Source organism: Cinclus cinclus, chromosome 7 (genome assembly GCF_963662255.1).
Source record: "Cinclus cinclus chromosome 7, bCinCin1.1, whole genome shotgun sequence".
In the NCBI taxonomy this organism is placed as follows: Eukaryota; Metazoa; Chordata; class Aves; order Passeriformes; family Cinclidae; genus Cinclus; species Cinclus cinclus.
The window spans coordinates 25,181,345-25,194,959 of NC_085052.1; the positions used below are offsets into that span (position 1 = coordinate 25,181,345).

General features: G+C 43.9%; 1 protein-coding gene across 1 annotated transcript in view; it reads left to right on the forward strand.

Annotated features, from left to right (window-relative positions):
- The first annotated feature begins 5,628 nt into the window (after positions 1–5,628).
- TSPAN14 (tetraspanin 14) overlaps positions 5,629–13,615 on the forward strand; it is a 34,958-nt gene continuing 26,971 nt past the window's right edge. Inside the window, exon 1 of the mRNA XM_062496544.1 lies at positions 5,629–5,883. The gene's annotated coding sequence lies outside the window, so the exon portion shown is untranslated. The remainder of the gene's footprint in view (positions 5,884–13,615) is intronic.

The following is a 13,615-nucleotide window of genomic DNA, read 5'->3' on the forward strand; positions in this document are numbered from 1 at the left end:
TGCCTTTGGTTTTTGCTTTTTCATTAACATGTAAATACATCTGTGTTTCTAGAAAACTACTGTCTAGAAGACCCTGTCAGTCTGACTCTGAGATTTCGCATTCAAGACATGCCGCTATGTCTGCACAGTGAATTTCTTGTTAGTTCACTACTGACTCTAGATCTTCTAAGTCCATGTGATTCCCTGCAAGGAATATAACTGTGGCTCGAGGGCAGGTTCATTTTTGTATTTAAGATTGTTTTTAAAAAAATTGCATCCTTGTGGGTGAAATTCTGACCTTTTCTTATTAGTATTTATATCCAGGTAAAACTGATTTTAACAAAAAATATTTATATAGTCTTCAGGGTCTGTTCTTCACAGTTCCCAGCAGTAACACTAGCAGTGAGGATTTTGAGTGATTCATATGTTTCATTTGGAAACTAAATAGAAATTGGACTCATGTATGCTACTATCAGCTGAAATTTGTGTTTGATTATTTTGGGGGTTGGAGGAAGGAACAGGATTTGGAGAGTACAGCAGCAAGTTGACTCTATGATAAAGACTTCCTCTGTAGAGGCTTTCCTCGGAGCCATGGACAGATGCAGAGAACCATGAAATAAAGAATTGTGCCTGAGGGATTCTTTTCCTGGGTTTTACCACTGAAAGGCAGTACTGGTATGGTGTGCTGACACAAGGCCCCTAAAAGGTTCAAAGTAGTGTGTGAGTGTCCACTTGTGTGCAGTCTGCATATGGATAGTTGGGAGTGCAAGTGGTAGGAAACACAGAGATGCTAAAAGCAATGGGGGTGAGCTACAGTCTCCTATAGTTGCAAGAGGCTATGAATAAATAAGATCTTACAGCAGGAATATTCTGGATGGTGGCTTCTGTAGAGTGCTGAGTTCTCTTTATCATGGGAAGTAGAAAGCTTCGCTATTTCCAGAGAATAGATCTTGCACAAAGACCAGCAAAGGAGGCACTGCTCTTAGACTTGCATTTCAAGCCTTGTCTCAAGGGCTGTTTGTGCATTTCACATAAACATGAAATGTGAAAGACATAAATAGTCCTTGGAGAATGGGATGGAAGCCAGATAAATACCAAGAAATTGAAGATAAAGTGAAATGCCTGTAGAACCTGCTGAATCTGGAAAGTATCTCCTTACAATTTTGTATACAAGCAACTGAATTCCACCCACTTGTCAGCTCTGGCTGCCCAGACTGCAAGAAGCCTTAGATGATGACAAGGACGCCATGGGGCTGCAGCCTGCTCTCAGCCTGCCCAAAGGGACTGGAAACAGAAGCAGGCAGCTATGTTATCCAGCAGCATGGAAGTATAATGGCTGTCAAACACATAAATCACTAACATGCTGAAGTGTTCCTATAGCATAAAAACATTTTTAGAAAGGCCCATGAAGTCTTCTTAAGTTTTTTAAAGTACTCATGGAAACGGAAAGTTCTCTGTTCTGGCAGGTTCCCCAGGGGGATGTATACAGAAACCATATCATACCGAGGTCTTTTCCTGCTCTAAACAGCATTATTTCCTGTGAACAGCACGCTTCTTCTTTGAAAGTTATACAAGCTTACTTGCATTTCAAAGTTTTCTAATCCTGTCTTTCAAAAATCAACATTTGGAGCCCTGCAAAGTAAAAATGGCATTTGAAATTGTTCTGAAAAATTGTTCTTGATAAATCTGATTATTTTTTTCAAGCCACCCTTGGGATTATTTGGAGTTGACTCATCCTTTCCGAACCCCATACTGACAAAATAAAAATGGGAAGGATTGAAAATACGTGGTACATAGGAGCTAGGAACAGATAATTACCATTGGAAATGGGCTAATCCAAATAACTAAAATTAGAGCAAAATAGTAAACGAGGAACAAATTAAATCTTAGCGAATTTCCAATACTGCAGACTGAATTTAGAATGTACACTGAAAAAAAAATACAGTTGTTGATTTTGTTGTGCTAACAGCTACCTCTGCTGGCCCAGTTCTTTGCATGCATTTAATGTTTTGATATTTTTTGCTTTTAACGTGACATGTACCCAAAATCTAAATCACTTTTCAGCACATCAAATATCATATTTTAACACTCAGCTGGTTACTGGAAACTAATAATTAGAAGTTTGTTTGTTATTCTGAGATGTGCATTTCACACCCATGCAGTATGATACTCATTTTATTTTAATCTTTAAGGTTGAAGATGGATCAGGTCAGTAGGAAAGTGCACAAAGTGCAAGGGTGGGGCTTGAGAAACAAAATTCTGCTGTAGTATTTATCTTCAATCAATTTTTCTTTGTTTGTCAGCCCATTTATCTTTTTTCAGCACATAACTGGGATTAATGAAAGTATTTCCAGCATGAAAATGCTTTGAAGTCAGTGATGTAGGTGTAATATAGAAAAGTGCTTTTTATTTGAACTTTAGGGATCACCAATTGCATTTTCTAATTGCAGTATCCTTTTAGGGCCGTTAGAAAGATGGTTTGGCCCAGAGGGTGTTTTTGGTTCTGCATTTTTGTTTCCCCGTGTGCGTTATCTGTTCCTACGGCTGTCAAATTGCCTGCCCTTGGTGCCAGTCGCGAATGTACACAGCGAGACGGGAATACCAAGGCATCCCTGCCATTTTCTGATAGGCTTCCTGTGATGCATTGTGGTAGGGGGGGAGGAAAAAAAAAAAAAAAAAAAAACCACCAAAAAAGCAAGTTTCTCTCTGCACCGCTGGATGTCACTGCTATCCAGTCAAAGTGCAGGTGAGCAGTGAACCCCAGGGGTTTTCTGCAGTAGAAGGTTTGCTTTTTGCTTAACAGGTTCCAGGAACAGACCGCTGTGGGGTCCGATTCTACTGGAAGAAAGCTCTTGGAAAAGATATCTACTCCTGCGATCTTTTCACTTGTATGGACTTTTTCCTTTTAAGAATGAAAAACTTGAAGGAAGGATAAACTGTATTGACTGACACGATCTGTGGTATATAGATATTTCTAAGTGAAGGGAATAAATTATTAACAGACTCACTGCAATACTTACAAAATTTAACCCACTGCACTTTCGTGGCAGTAATTTCCACTCCTGCCGGGGTGTGCGTGGCTGCCTTAGAGGGGACTGGAGCAGAGAGGTGCCACAGCCACTGGTAACAGCAGGAGGACGTGGGGAAACTGAAACCACTGATTCAGCCTGATCCCCTGGAATTTTACTGGGTAACTACCACTGCCATCCCAGTTTATTATTCTTCCAATCGATCAGAACACTAACATGTTATAAAGGCTTCCCCTAAAATATTTCTGCTTTTTCTTTTAGATCCAGATGCTGATTTCTTTGAAGTTGCTTAAGGGTCTCTCAGTAGCTTCTGTGGGCTGTGTTTCCTTGCACACCCCTCTCTCTTAACCTCATTAATTATCAAAACCACATGACAATTCCAACTATAACTCTGATTCCCAGATGCCTCCCTCCATAAATATACTTTTTTTTTTTCACTGAAAAATGGTATTTGGTGATAATGTGGAACACATACAGTGGTATACAGCTCTGGTCAGGCCATTTTCCACCAGCTACTGCTCATGATGATTTCATTAATTTTAGAAAACAGTTTTGCAGTAGTCAGAGGAAAACAGCATTGACAAACCATACATGAACATCAGCCTGCACTTGTGCACTCAAAAATTCAGATTTCCTATTTTCATTCCTGCAGGATTATTACACCTCTTACTGCTGAAGTGACTGTCTTTTAAGAGTGTTCCAATTTGCCCTAGCACTTAGTTAATGGTTTCTGTGATGGATGAGATTTTTACTCCAATTTTCTTGGCAACACAGTGAACCACTGTGAGAAGATAATGTCAAAGGCAAATAAATGGGACACAGAGAACCAGCACCGTGCTAACAGTGAACACAGTCAATTCAACTATGCTGTGAACTGCTAACGCCAACCATTTTACAAATGGTAAATTGCTAGAGAACCTTATTTTATCGACAAATGCCCTTCCTAATTCCATAGTTCTTACATCCTAAAGCTGCCGAATTTCCCTGAAATTTCCCATTTTCCCCGTTTAATCTTACCAATTACTATTGCACCATCTTCCTATCTCTTACAGAATCAGCATACTAGAGCTTTCTGCCTTGGCTCTGGACTTTCTGAAGATGTGACTCAGTGCTCTATGAGATTACTTCAGTACTTCTGAGATGCAGAAAGGATCTCTTCTAGTTCTTTGTACCAGCTGATAATGCAGTGACCTTTCTGAGCTCCCCTTCCCCTCTTAAATTCTATTCAAAATTCAGGTAGTTCTTCTAGTATCTTCTGTCAGCTTAAACACTCAGTTCAATTTTGCTTTGGTTTCAAATAAGTCTTGAGGAAGCTTGGGGGAGGCTGGCAAATACTCCCCCTCCTTTCAAAAAAAACCCAACAACAGACAAAAACCCGAACCAAACCCAATGACCCATTTGTTTAAATAACTGAATGTGAGAAAAGAGAAGGAATTTTGATCATGTGAGTGGCCAGTGGGTAACACACTGATGTGTATCAGCTTTGTTAGACATCAGAAGGGCGTGGGTGAGGAGAACTGTGCATTTACCATTAATTCTAGCAGGCTTTTTGGTTGTCAGCTTTGATGAGTGGAGAATTAGCACACTAGAGAAGTACTAAGCCCACGCCATTCGATCGCTGAACAGTTCCTTGCAGTCCAGTGCGATTGCTGCTGTCTTTGTGAGTGGGCTTGCTCCTGATCCAGGGGGAATAAGGAATTCCTCAAAGTCCAAGGGCTGGAGCAGGTGAAGAAGTGTAGACAATATGAGGCAGCCTGTGGTGCTGCACTACCTCCCCGATCTTGCCTTCCTGCACACACATGTACTTCCATAGGTGGCGAGGCACTGAAGACACTGGTTTTGCTCTATATATGAGGAAGGGAATGAAGGTGACAGAAATGTTTCCCTGTTTCCAGAGATCACAAGGTGTGGAAAGGGAACAGGAGTGCGGGGAGGCTGGGAGCCAAGCGAGGCGGCAGGGGAGCATTTCCCACCTGCCAGGCGGCATCACCTGCTCACTGCACGGCTTTAAACTGCTCAGCCCTCCCTCCTCTCTTCTCAGCGAGTCTCCCGGGAAGTGCGAAACCTCTGGGACGCCTGTGCACTCAAAATACTCTTCGGGGTCGCTTTATTTTCTGTCTTTCTTTCACCTTCCGGCTCTCCAGGTAGGCTGGGCCGGGCCGTCAGTACCGCTCAGCGTGCGCGGCTCCTGACGGGTACGAGGCGCTGCTGAGGGTTGGGTTGTGCCGTGCCGTGCCGTGCCGGGCCGAGCCGAGCCGAGCCGAGCCGGGCGGGACTCAGCCCCTCCCGCAGGGCCGCCCGGGGGACGAGCCCAAGGTAACAAAGCCGCGGGCCTCGCCGAGGGGAGGGACCGTGAGGGGCGGGGGCCGCTGGGGCCCTCAGGCTCCGCCCGGGCCCGGGGGTGCTGGGGGAAACGCCTGCCCGCGGGTCCCAGCGGGAGCCGCGGGGTCCGGGGCAGAGCCGGGCTTCCTGCACGCCCCCTTTGTGTGGAGCACGGCTGCGTGCGGAGCGGGCGTGGCCGGGACGTTCATTTCCGCGCTTTGGCCCGGCGGGAGAGCGGTGGGGTGGCTCGGCTCGGCTCGGCTCTGGGGCACGGCTCGGCTGGGCTCGGCTCGGCTCTGGGGCACGGCACGGCACGGCACGGCTCGGCTGGGCTCGGCTCGGCTCGGCTCTGGGGCACGGCTCGGCTGGGCTCGGCTCTGGAGCACGTCTCCGGGGCACGCCTGACACACCGGCTGGGCTGACGCGGGAGGAGGCTCCGAGAGCGCCGCCGTGTCCATGGACTAGCCGAGGAAGGGAGGGACCCCCGCCTACGCCCGCCGCCGCCTCGCCCTCCGCCCAGCTCGGCGAAACTTAGCGAGCAGGCTGTGCCCCGGTGAGTCCCTGCCCGCCGGCCCCGGGGTCGCGCCGTGCTCCGGAGTGCTCCTTTCTCTCCCCATGCTGAAGCGCCGGCGTTTCTCCCCGGTGTCCCGGAGCAGTCTGTTCCCTGCAGCATCCCCGGGGGCTGGCGGCCAGCGAGCCGGGGGGCAGCAGCGCTCCGGCTGCCTGGGTTTCCCGACAGCGCGGGGCTATGGCGAGCCCCTGCCATTGTCCTTGGCCATTAAAGGAAGCCGGAGGGGCCGGGCGAGGCTTCCTCTGGGCGTTCACGCTGGCTTGTCTCGTTGAGGTGCCGCGAGGGGGGTAAAAAATGAACATCAAAATTTAAAATAACAAAAAAAAGCCTTTCGGAGCGCTGCCGCTGCAGTTTGCCCTCTGCCTTGTCCTCCGTCGCCCTGGCTGCTGCCAGACTCTGCCCTAGCCCAGGCTGCTTGGAGGGAGCAGCGGCGCCGTGGGTGTAAGGATTGCGGCCCGTGACTTAATTTTGAAAATATCATAACTTTAATTGCCTATAGGCTGTGGTGTTGAGCGACCTCTGTGACACCCTTCAGCCTCCTGCCGTACCAGGCCGGGCCGTAGAGCGCGGGGGTACCAGAGGTGATGCTCCGTGGTCAGTTCTGTTTTGGCTCTTGCTTTCTTTTCCGTGCTCTATGGAGACTTAGCGGTTTCATTTTGAGACATTCTGGATTAAAAAAAAAATAGATAAATAAAACCCCGCAAAGAAACCTAATCCATGGTGTGAAAGAAGCATGGGTTACTACTTGCTGGCGTGTTTTTTCCTTTCTTTAGTAGCCCTTCCAAGGAGGTAGTGGTGGAGGTGTGAAGGATGTTTTAAAATAACTGGCGGGACAAAGTTTTTCCAGCCCTACTTTTTAGTTTGGTTGGGTTTTTGTTTGTTTATTCCAGTGCCATAAACCTTGTGACCGAGAGCTCTGGATAAAATGGAAGGAAAGCATTTCCTAGAGAATGGAAGCACAGGGTGTGTCTTGCTCTTAAGTGCTCTCTGGTGAGATGATCAGTCTCTTTCCTGGCTATCTCCAGCAGGGTGTAAGGCATCAGTGCTGAGACATTTTATACTCACAATGAATGGGTGAAGCTTGAAATGCTTTGGTTTGGAAGTTTGAGGCTCTAGCACTATCTGCGTTACAGAAGAATTGTGTGCAGAGAGAAGGGCTCAGGTGGGAATTCGATTCTAGCAATTGGTGTGAAGTAGGAATGAGCTATGGCAGAAAGTATTCTGCAGCTTTTGGTTTGTGTTTTGTTTTGTTTTCCAGAGGGATTCAGGACACTTGTGTTAATAGAAGGGTGTTCTTTATCCTTTCATTAATGGTACTGGAAGAAAGTACTTTTAGGGTGTGACCTATATCCTTTTAGCACTGTTCTTGGAGGATGGAATATAGTGTTGTTGCCTGTCCTTAGGTTGTCTTGTTCAAAACTTATAATGCTACTGAAACAGGAATTTTTAGAAATAGCTTTCCAAAAGTTTGGAAGTACATTTATCTTGAAAAAAAAAATGTGCGAGTAAATTACACAGTTGGCATTTTGTTCTGTGTTTTTTGGTCTTGTTCCCAGGTGGACTTGCTGAAGGTGCAGTCTAGGTCTAAATTGCAATCATGGAAAGCTGGGTGATGTGTGTTTTTTTTTTTTTGGGGGGGGGGGGAAGGGGGTTTAGTGTAAGTTGATCCAGTTAGCTTCCTTTATGTTGTAGCGTTATCTCCAGTCCCCAGATCAAGAAAACTCACTTAAGTCTTGTTCTTGTTTCTAGGCACAGGCTTTGCCTGCCATTCAGTGCATTGTAGGCAAACTAATCTTACTGTTTCGTGTTCAAGACCTCTTTCCTGTCCTTCCTGTCTCCTTGTAGGGAACGGCAGGGTGGCAGAAAAGAGAGAAAAAGTGTGATCTTTTGCTAGGAGCAGTGTCTGTGCAGAGCCTTCACGTAGGTAACATACCTAACAGGACTGCAAGGGGGTGTGTTCCGGGCTGCCTTTTACTAGTGTTAGGCCTTGTAATACTTAATGAAAGGACCATAAAAAGCCCTTGCTCTGAGCCCTAAGATGCTGTTTAATTTGGATGCTTTCCTTGGTATAGAATGCATAACTTTTTTTCTCTTGGGTGTAGCAAGCAAATTGTTGACATGGTGTCTTATGAATTTGGTTATAGCTGGGTGATGAATGAGTTTATTATAACTGAGGAATATTGGATTGCTTTGTTTTGAGGCTGACCTCTGATTTTCTTAGAGGGTATTTTTATCTAGTTTATGAAGCTTTAGTGGGTGGCTACTAGTGTGCCATTACCTGTAAATGGGTGTTTGGAAAAAAGAGGAATTTTTCTGCTGACAAACTGCTACAGTTGATTCTCACAGTCTATCAAGTTTCTCATTGTGGGTTAGGTGTGGCACAGTTTGAGTGAGAACTGATAAGTATGAATAAATTAAACTTTTGTTTTGATCTCCCCGTGTTAGTTCAGAATTCTCACTGGGGTGTATGTGAGGGGAAGTGGAGTTCACAGGGCACTTGTTAAAACTGTTCCACAGATCCTGCCTTTATTTTTTTGCTTTTACAAAAAGTTTCGCCTGGGTGTGGTATGGAAAAAAATCTGAATTTCAGACTCATGTTACTTGTGAGCTCTCTGTGCCATGTTGCTTTGCCCTGTGGCTTCTTGTGTCAAAACTTCCTGTTTTTTGGTACAACAGACTTTCATACTTTGCCACCTGTGGTGCGTTTCTAGTGCTATGAGGGCTGCAATTCACAAAATCCATGAACATGCTGTGGTTCTCATTTTGCTTCAAGCTGAAGTAGCTCAGATAAAGTAAATTAGACCCTCAAACAGTAAATGGTGCAGGCTGTTACTAAAGGGAAGTTAAGCAGAAGTTATTTCTAGATGCAAAGGTTATATTCTACATCCAAAGGATGGTCAGTCATGTTTTTATGGCCCAGTCCTAAAGTCTCTGGCTCTTCCAGAGCTGTGCTGTTGGTGGCTTGGGTGGAGCTACTGATGCTGCCTTCAGCCCCTGGCACAGTCTGGGCAGGAACAGGATCCTTCTCCCTGATCCTTTGGCTCATGTTCAGACAAAAGTATCTCCTAAAGGTTAAGAATCATGTCAGAAATAGTCAGACTAATCTTACTTATCGAGTATGTGTTAAAGAGTAATCTTTTGGATCTTCCCAAGACTACAGGAATCTGAATTTTGATTTAGCAACCTAAAAAGAAAGGGAGGGGCTGAAATGTCTAAGCTCGGATGACTTAATTTTAAATGCACAATTTAACTAGTTAAGTATAGCTGTAAGTCATATTTGATTTTTTTTTGTGTTCTAAAACAACTTTATTCTGGGTAAAATATGTTTTCAGATGGTCAGTCAGCTGAAAAATCATTGTTGTCCAAATTCTTCTATTTTGGGAATGTCAGATGAGGATAACAGCAAAGTGCAGGTGTTGAGGATCACCTGCAAAAGTGGTGATCCTTATACATTGACTGTATAAGAGATTGTGATGTTTGCAGTTGAAACCACTGCCTTGAATGGCCAGGCTTTTGCTAAACCTTCTGGCCAGTCTGACATAAATGTTGGAATTGAAGTCCTCAGAGAGAAGAATCACTCTGCTTGATTATTCACATGTGAATTCTCTTATCACTTGTACAGAAAACCTTTAACAAATGAAAATAAAACATGCTGGCCACAATAGGAGCTATACTGAAGCCCAGAGCTCTTAATTGGATTTAAAAATAAGTTTATTTTCTTTCCTGGTTCAAACTGTGCCTCAGCCCGTTTGGCAGGGGAGAGGGATCAGCACTTGTTTTGCTTCAGTGTTTCCTGTCTTTCTTTAGCTCTTTGGGGGCCAAGCAACAGTGTTTTGTCATTTTCATTGTAGCACAGCTTATGTGTGATACACACGAGTGGAATAATTTCTGCTCTTCTCTAGGTTAAAAGCTCTTTGTGTCATTGTCTTCAGAAGGTGCAAAAGGTGGAAATCTGAGGCCTGTCCTCCTCCCTAAGCTAAACCTGTTGCAGTAAAGAGCAGATGGGACTCAGTTTCTTCATGCAAAATACCAAATTCTTTATTCACAAAGCTCATATTTATAGGAAATATCAGGAGGCACTGTGTTAGACCTAATTGGATAACAGTATACTGACACTCAGTTTATTGGCTGGGAAATGGCTAGGGTGTATGTCTGTAAAATATCTCTGGTTTGGTTAGTTTACACATTTTGTTCACTGATTCTCATGGGACAGATCTATTGTTTATGCAGGTGCAAACTTATTTGTCTTGCCAGAATGGCTTGTTGTGTTAACTGACTTCATTCCTCTGATTTTCTTATGGGAACTTACAAGCTACTGCTAACTTAGCTAGAGTAGCAGGTGTTAAACCATATTTTATAAGACCTTTCTTTTATAATATTTCTACCTTTCTGCAACATCAACCCGAGTGGGAAAGGCAAGGGTGTAATAAACACAGGGCTCTGCTTCCCCTTGATCTTTGTAGTAAGCATTGTTGAAAGTTGTCGTCAAGTTGTCTTCATGTTGGTATTGTGAAAGAGCTGCTGTGGTATTGGAAAGAACTTCTCTGTTTTCTGCTCCTGGGGTAGAGAATAGGCATTTATACCAAACTGATAAAGGTGTTCCATGGGAAGACCTGTCCTGAAACCCCTTGATGTAACTGGGGCTCTTGGGCACTAATTGGCTCAGGCACTTGATGAGCTTGTGCGTGCTTTAGGGATTGTTTTATTTTGGCATTCTCACTGTTATATTTTAGCATTCTGTTTCAGGCAGGTTGTTAGTGTACAACTCCAAATATGTTCATGTGACCCAACAGCCCTTTCCAGAAATCTCTTTTCCTCTTCTAACAGTTTTTGTTTCCTGCTCAAAGACTAAATAATTTATACTTTAGTATCTCTGGAAAGGAGCTTTCTCTAAATAAATGATGGAACTTGAAGCTAACAAAGTCAGCTGTTTGAGTTGCTGTACTCACAGCTATAGGATGAAGCAGAGTATTTGGAGGAACCTGAATGCTGTGAATTTTCATATTTAAAAAAACCTCATTTGTTCACCTTGGCAAGTTTTGTATTCTTGCTTTGGGGCATGAAATGGGTGCTGAAATGTGTTCACTGACATCGAGAAGCTTCTGGAATAGGAAACAAAGGGAATAGCCTCAAGTAACTTGGTTCTGAAGGGAGACACCTTAGAGGTTGGACTAAGGTCTTTGTGACAGCACCCTTCTGACTGCCAGGGTATGGAGCTGATTCTTTTGGTGCATGTTGCTTTTCCCTCAACAGTGTATTAGATGGTGCTAGGGGAAGGACTTCATGGGGGTGAAATATGCTTGCAGTGGTGTAGCTGTCTCTCATAAAGGCTGAAAACAGCAAAGCTATCTACCCTGCCCTGAGTACTAAGTTACTTCAGTTTGGCTGCATGGCAAGCCTGTGGAGCAGGAAGTTCATCAAAAAAGTTGTCTGACTTGAAAGTAATGGAAAGCAATTAGTGAGATGACTCTTGGAAAGCAATTGGTGAGATGGCTCTTGGAAAACAACAAGGCAGCTTTCTTTGCAAAGTGTCCGCGGTGTTGAGCTTGCTAAGGATATGTTGACAAAGTGGTCATAGCGGTGGTCTGCTCCTGCAAAACAGGAGAGTGTTCTACTGAAAGAGCCTGTCCAGCTGGGGCAAGTGAGAAGGTAAGGTATAGTTCAGCTCTGTGTTGTTTTATCTGAGCTGGCTGCTTGTGTGGCCAGTCACAGTGTGCTGTCAGCCTGTTCAGATGGCAGTTTCCTGTGTTGTCACATTTTTTTCCATCAGGAGGTATGCTTCTCGTTTTACTGAAGGCACAGGTTAGGAAGTGTTTGTGTCTAAGCTCTCCACCTTGTAATTCTGCTGGTGTGTTTGTAATTAGCTGTTGCAGAGACTGAGGTTTGTGTTGGAAGGAGCACTGACTGTGTCCCTTCACAACCTTTGTTGCCCTGATCTCTAAATGGCACAGTGTTGTTCTTGGCATCATCTTGGGAGGTGGAAAGCCTGTTTTTCCTCCTTCCCCAGGGGCGGATACAGAGACTTTGGGCGAGACAGTCAAGGCTTTCTCACGACCTGACAGAGAGCTGGCTTTTGGGGGAAGGGCTGGAGCTGTTCAAGCATGGGCTTGTCCTGAAGCAGCATTGGTTTTTGTCTTTTTAATCTTTTCCCTGTGGTGCGGTACTATGTGCAGGGTGCTCTGCAATATAATTCCCAAAGCATTACCTTGTTCCTGTGCATTTGTGCTGAGACATTTATTCTGCTGAAGGGCTGACAGTGGCTCAGATTGTAAGACATTGGTGAAGGAAGGCTGTTTTGTCCCATCTTTAAGATTTTCCAGTACTGCCTTAGAGATTTATCTTCTAGTTGGGATTTTCAAGTTTCATGAGTGTATTTCTGTACCAGAAAGGAGATGAAGATATGAATTACAGGGTGGTTGAGCTGTCTACGTGGCCACGAAGAGCCATTTTCTTGTGGCTTGTAAGCTGGTGATTGTCATCCTTGGCAAGTAAAATGAGGCTGTCCTGGTTGTGTTATGAATGCAGCTGCTGGAGGCGGAGGGCAGCAAAAGAAAGCTTTGAGAGCATTATCCCCAAACCTTCCATGCCTTTCCCCAAAATGCAGCGTTCCTTGATGCCTCATTTGAAATGAGTGTTCCTCTGGTGTTGAAAGCATAGGTCCCATTAATTGGGGTGGGAAGGGAGAAAAAAAAAAGGTTTTATGGATTGAACTCCATAACTTGTTTCTGTGACATGGAGTCAGCATTGTTTAAGCAGAACAAGTGGTGAATGTAACTTGTGTTATCCAGATATTGCAGTCGTTTCTTAGCATGTTCATTATTGGGCATCAGATTTCAACCCTAGAATTTAATTTTTTTTTTAAACTAAGAAATACTGTGATCTGATTTAAACTGTTAAAATAAATATCTATTTTATTATATGTAATACATGTTTATATAAATAAATTAATATGTAGGAATATTCAGTGTGAAGGCTAAGAAATATGGTGTGGATGTAGACAGACTGCACATTATATCCAAAGCAAGGAACATTTTTAAGAAAACAAACCACAAAACCCAAAGCAAATTATATGCTTGTCACTTGTTCATTGCATAGTGCTATAATGAGTCTCTTGGGGGCTTTTTCTTAGGAAAAGAGAAAATGAAGGTATATTCTTTTAGACTGAAATATAACTGGAGACTGAACAAGTGGCATTCCTGGAAGTGGAGAAAAGTCACAATATGTATAAAAGTTTAGGATGCTCTCTGAAGAGAGAGTGTATTTGTCAGCAAAGAAAGTTGGTGGCTTCCTGTCTTTTTTTATGATATTAAGTGGTATTTTTTATGATATTAATGGAGGGACCCATTCTGTTCTTGAAACCTTTTGGTCTTTGTGGAGGTATGGGAGGGAACAGGCAAAGTATATAAAATAGGTTCTGTTACTGTTGGATCACTAAATAGAAGTATTCCCCAAACTGGAAGTTCTGGCTCCTTAGATAAGGTATTTTCTTTATAAGGCTTCCAAAACTTTCTGTTAGAAGGGAAAAAAGTCAAATTACATGCTTCTTTTAAATTAAGACTTTGAGTTTTGCCTTAAAACTGCGGATGTTACAGAAATGGCTATGTATCTGCTCTCACCAGAGGTAGGAGAAAGCAGAGAAGTTTGGGTCAGCTAAGATTATTTTGGTTACTTGTTCTGACAGGTTTTGCACCCTGGGGTGGATAAATTCCTGCTC